At 42.2% G+C, this 6,000-nt stretch overlaps 1 pseudogene; it reads right to left on the reverse strand.

Moving 5' to 3' along the window:
- Window positions 1–3,841: 3,841 nt before the first annotated feature.
- LOC144376224 (putative RNA-binding protein 23) lies at window positions 3,842–5,670 on the reverse strand (annotated as a pseudogene).
- Between the last annotated feature and the right edge of the window lie 330 nt (window positions 5,671–6,000).

Below are 6,000 nucleotides of genomic sequence, written 5' to 3' on the forward strand. Positions count from 1 at the left end.
TAAATATCCTGCAATTACTTTGTCATTGAGATAAAGATTCATTACCTATTTTCTTGTAGGAAATGGTAGGTCTCACCATTATGTCTGTTCCTTCTCTTCAGTCTGGACACACATCTAACCAGCATTTACCAGCTTCCTTGTAGCTTTTTCTGGAGTCATGAAATGTGCAGGGAAACAATGGGGGATCTTCTATATGCCTGATATCAAAAGCCTCTCCATCATTCTGCATTCTCTGGTATTCCCTTTCTGCTGGCTGACAGGCCTTCCAAAGAGAACTCTAAAGCACTAGAAGATTCTACATCCATTAGATAGATGAATCCTGGATCCCTGAACGACTGCATATAATGGACTTCCCATATACATACACACATTCACATACACCTCATTGAATCTCACTGGACTCTAATTTGATTGAGAAATTAAGCAGTGTAAAATGTCACAAGATTTGGGGCTTCTTTATTACAGTACTGAGTCTATCCTAACATAATGTTTTAGCTTACACAAAAATGGCCTTTACTGTTTATTTAGAGCCAATCTTTTATTTATGTTCTTATACAAAATGCAATTTTGGCATGTGTTTACAACTAACTTACACTTGTTGATTGTTTGTGTAATAAATATATAATTCTTAGGCTACCAATCTTGGCATTCAAAATATTTTAAATGTTATCAAATTACAATGAGATCCAGAAGTTTATTAGTACTGATTAGGGGAAATTAGGATAAGTAATATCAAAACTTTCCACTTACTCAACTGGGAAAATAATCATCTTTATTATGCTGCCCTGTAAGTTTTATTTCCTGAGCCTCCACACTGTTACACTTCTCTGACAGTGGCTATTGGGAGTAACCAAGATCCTGTGTACTTAAAGGAAAATGATATTCTTCAAATTCTTATTTTTTTTCTTTTTACAAGTCTTTCAGAGTCTTTTTCTTCATTTCTAAATCTTCTTTGTAGTACTACTATGTGATTTCCCCTTTGACACCTTCTCTACTCTTTCCATTGCATCAAGATCTGCAGATTTATTGTAGACTATAAATAAGCACCTCTTTCTACTTATCATGTGAACTTTAGGAATATTGTAACATTTTGATATGGGAAGCTAAGTGCCAAAGTCTGGCTAGGCACAATTCAGGAGCCACTTGTCAAAAGAAACTAACTTTATTTTTAGAACTACAAACGCCAAACAAAACAGCTCCTCAGGGAAAAAACCCTCAGAGCCCAACTGCCACAACCGGCTTCCACAAGCCTCTCACCCCCCCCACCAGCCTCACCACCTCCCACAATCCTCCTGCTCTTGAGGCTGATTGGCTGGGTCGCGTGGGCGGAGCCAAAGAAGTCCCCCAATGAGCAGTTCCATAGTCTGAAGGGCAGGGAAACATCACCGCAGAGGAGCCAATCAGCTAGATGTTGCTGGGGCTGCTGTGAGCCAATCATCAGCTGGCATTCTGAAGGGCAGGGAAACAGCCCAATGAACATCACCGCAGAGGAGCCAATCAGCTAGATGTTGCTGGGGCCACTGTTTGCTGGCAGCTGGAAGTTTGCTGGGGCCCCTTTGGCTGTGGCTCTCAACAGCTAAGGTCATTAGACCCATCTTCTTTATCATTAACAGCTTAATATTTCTTAATCACCTTGCAAGCTATATTTGTTTTGCTTCAACAGCTTTGTCAAGCTCAAACTAAAGCTCATACAACAAATCAAACTCATTATCCAAAGTTACCAATGTGTTATAACTGTTTAAATGACTATTGGCCTTATATTGGCAAGAGGAAAAAAATGGAAGATTGAGCTCTTAAAGCATGAAATCAGGCTGGAAGAAAAATACAGGAAATAGATTCCAGGAGTGTTTCCATCAGCAGCTGATCACTGCCAAAGATCGGGTCATGTTGGCCACTGAGGTTTTGCCAAGGAGGTGAGTTAACCAGCAATGCCAATCACAGGTATTTGAAGAAGAGGACTATTCAGTTTTTCCTTGACAAATAATTGACTAAATCAGGAATGTCCTCAATGATTATGAGGCACCATGCCATAAAATGCTCCATAGAAAGAACATGATCTTAGGAATCAGATTGACCTGGGATCAAATTCTGAATGTGTTTGTCATTGAGCAAGTTATGTAGACCGACTTTCATTTTTTCATCAACTGCTTCAGAAATTAGCATCTACAAGATTCTGATATTATAAAATGTTCAATAAATATTTTATGTTGGTATTTTTGTTGTGGAATTAAACAAAAACTGCAATAGATATTTGCTACTTCAAAATACCAATAGATACTTGCTGCTTTAAAAGCTTGTAGGACATGGCACAGTCTGTGGTTCTACAATTTAGGAATACTGCTGTCCAGTGTGACCTTCAAACCCAAGAACCTCACCTGATAGTCACTATGCTCCCTGGCAACCTGTGTTTTCCCTTATAATGTCATTTTTTCCTGTTTATCCCCTCATTTAGAGTATATGATTTTCTATTAGAGAAGATAGGAACTTTAGAGCCAACAAGTTGAATCCTACTTTCCTAATCACTGCTCTGATTACAAAAATAAATGTTAATTTCCTTGTGCTTGAAGGGCCCATTGCCTAGTACCAGCAATGTGTAAAGCATGGTTTTGACATATTATAATACAAGTTTATCAAGTTACGTCTACATAATAAAACTGAAGAAAGTTTCACAAAACTTTTTCATAAGAGAAGATAGTTTGAATCTTGAAGAAAAAATAGAGACTAAGTTTATAAGGTAGGGCAGGGGTGAGGAAAGAATTCAAGCAAAGAAATAATGAAGTGCCTGGAATAGGGCTTAGTACACAACAAATATTCAATAAATGTTGTTGAAGGAAGAAAGAGAACATGTGTTTTTTTCAATGGAAAAAAATATTTTGAGGCCTGAGGTTGTGGCTCAGAGGTAGAGTGCTCGTCTAGCATGCGTGAGGCACTGGGTTTGATCCTCAGCACCACATAAAAACATTGTGTCCACCTATAATTAAACAATAAATATTTTTTACAAATATTTTGAGGCAATGGTATGCTCAGTGTGAATGTTAGGAGTTAAAGCTGGTAAGGTTGAGTTGGATTGTGAAAGCCCAAAATCTGAAAGAGTTTAGACTTTTTGTGTGGGAATCTCTGGAGCTTTTATTTTTTTTATTTTTATTTTTTGGCTTTTATATAAAGTTTATATGTGTATATATATATATATATATATATATATATATATTCTTTTATATGTACATAGACACAAGGATATAAAATCAAGTGAGAAGGGCTCACTCATACTCAGGTAGGGTATGGGAGTGGCTTTAACCACCAGGGTTGAAACATCAGTAGAGGCACATAGGAAGTGGTGGAAAATAGCAGCCTCCCCTCCATCCTCACACCCTAGGCCAAAGGGAGGACTTGAGAAGAAGGACAAGTGTACAAAGGAAGATGGAAAGATATCCCACCTTTTACTTAAACTTCTGAAAGCCCCTGAGGCTTCAGTCCCAATTGCCTGGCAGGATAGATCACTACTGTGCCTCCCAATAAGAAGCTGAGCCTACAGTAGTAGTTCTGGCTTCAAGCTATAATTAAGCTGAGGCCTGAGCCAGGTGTCATAATGTACATGTCCATATCCATGATATCTGCCAGGGTCCTTAAAGCAAAAGTCCAGCACCTTCAAAATGCACCCCGTAACTCCAATATCCTCTATATTCAGAGATCCTGTGGTAGTTTATAGGGTAAAAATATAGGAATAGAGGTTAGGTCCTATAGTTAATGCCCTATGGCCTTCCCAATGGAGGAAGAATCACTAAGAGGTGATGGGAAAGGGAAAGAAGGTGGTCTTGGGAAAAGATACACAAAGGCAAAAGTGTTCAATGCAGGTGTAGATTGTTTTATTCAACTGGGGGCTTTGCTCAGCAGAGTCCATTCCCAGTGGGGCATGGGCAGGAGCTCTTCTTGTTGTCTTAAGAGTGGCCCCAAGTTCCTCCAGAATCAATGTCCATGCCCTCAGGATGGCTTGGTCCACAAATGGAAGGCAGGGCAGTAGAAGGAGAAGAGAGTGGCAGGACCCAGAGGGTACAGAGAGGTAGTGTGCTGTGCCACTGATTCACATGGTTTGGGGGGTAAATAGGCTGGAAAGCTGGAAGCACTGGGATGCAATTGCCTGGGAGGCAAGGTTCAAAGCCAGACTCAGAGCAGTCAGAGCTGCTGTGTTCAGGGCCCCCAAAGGAACTGCTCCATTCAGTTGTAAGGCAGCAGCTTGGGCAGCAGCAGCAGCAGCAGCAACAGCAGCTGTGGTTGGCAGCTGGATTCCAGAGCCTTCTGCCAGTTTGGCCACAAGCTGCAAACGTCCACCTGCTGATCCCAGATCCAGCTCCTGGTCCCCATCAGGAAAAGTGATGTCTGTGCCACCATCCAGCCGCTCAGTTACTTGGCCAACCCTCATAGGTCGACCAGCAAATTCAAAACCATTCAACTGTTCCAGGGCCCGTCAGGCACACTCAGAGTCAGAGAACGTAATAAAACCATAACTTTTAGAACGGCCTGTATCTGAGTCTTTCATCAGGATAATATTGTCAATCTTGCCAAAAGGCTCAAAGATGCCCCAGAGCATGTCCTCAGTGATATTGAAGTGCAGGGAGCCCACATAGAGGCGCATTGGTCCACCAGTACCCTTCTGCAGATTGTTGGCCATGGCTGCCAGTCGGTTTTTTTCAGCCTGTGAGGCCTGTACAATGATAGGTACTCCCAGAAGTCGTTGCCCAGTCAGCCCAATGGCCAGTGGCACAGACTGCATTTCACAGAATTCCACATACGCAATGCCTTTAGAACGACGTGAGTTCCAATCTGAGATGATACGCACATCACGAACCTTGCCAACAGCAGAAAAAAAGTCCTCTAGGTCTCGAGGCTGGATACGGGCAGCTAATTGCATACAGAAAACTGTGCGGGCATCACGCTCCTCAGGGCTCAGATTATCAATTGGCTGCCTGACCCGGCTCTTCTCTTTGAAATGAGGGCTCTTACTGTGTCCATACCTACGTCCAGTGGGAAGTGGAGGACTCCTATAGCGCACACGATCTTCACGTCGCCGGTCTCAACTTTGCGACTCACTATTATGCCGCCGATCCCAGCTACAGCTGCGGCTGCGGTGATGACGCTGCCGATCTCGACTTCGGCTGCGACTGTTTCTCCCTCTATGCCAGATCCCGTTCTCAGCTATGACTGCGCTTTCTATCCCTGCTTCTACTATGACTCCGACTCCTCTTCTTCACAGAGATGCTGTCAGTCATCTGAAGTGGCCAATTTCCCCCCAAAGCCAAGCAAAAGCTGGTGTTTCCAAATCAGGGGTCCTCTTGCTATTTTATTCAAATGAAATATATCGACGCTAGGACTGATCCACAAATCTATACTGGAAAGCTAAGATTGCTTGTCTTCCCAGTGGTGGTGCTCACACTGGTACCACTGCCACTGTTGCCGGTGTTGCTGGTGGTATTGCTAGGACTGTCCTTTTTAACCTCTTTCCTTTGCTGCTCATCCTCCTCTTTTTTATAGGGAGCTTCCAGCATGGCCTCAATCACTATATCAAAGTCATCAGATGCCATCGTGTCAGATCAGTTCCGGGTCCCCGCAGGGGGGGTCCGGGTTCTCTCCGTTCCTTTAGGTGTGTGTGGGGTGCGAAGCTCAGCTATATCCTACAGTCTCGGCTAAAAAAGCAGCACTGCAGTCAGACCTGCTCCTCTTCCCGCAAAAAATCTCTGGAGCTTTTAGAACCTCATCGGATTCCTATTTTATAAAGGTAGCACATTTCATTGATTCTAAGGCACAGTTTTAAGATATTTTAAAGGCTGTGAAAGTAGAATGCACTTTACAATTGATGAGATGTCATAGTTTAATTGATAGTGGTTTATTTTTTCTCAGTGGTATATAAAATAATGTTGTTTACAAATGATGACATCTTATAGTTAGTGAAAAACTGAAATTATGGCAGAAGAGGAACAAAAGGACAGTAAAGGGAAGCAAGAAGAC

This window comes from Ictidomys tridecemlineatus, chromosome 3, assembly GCF_052094955.1.
Source record: "Ictidomys tridecemlineatus isolate mIctTri1 chromosome 3, mIctTri1.hap1, whole genome shotgun sequence".
In the NCBI taxonomy this organism is placed as follows: domain Eukaryota; kingdom Metazoa; phylum Chordata; class Mammalia; order Rodentia; family Sciuridae; genus Ictidomys; species Ictidomys tridecemlineatus.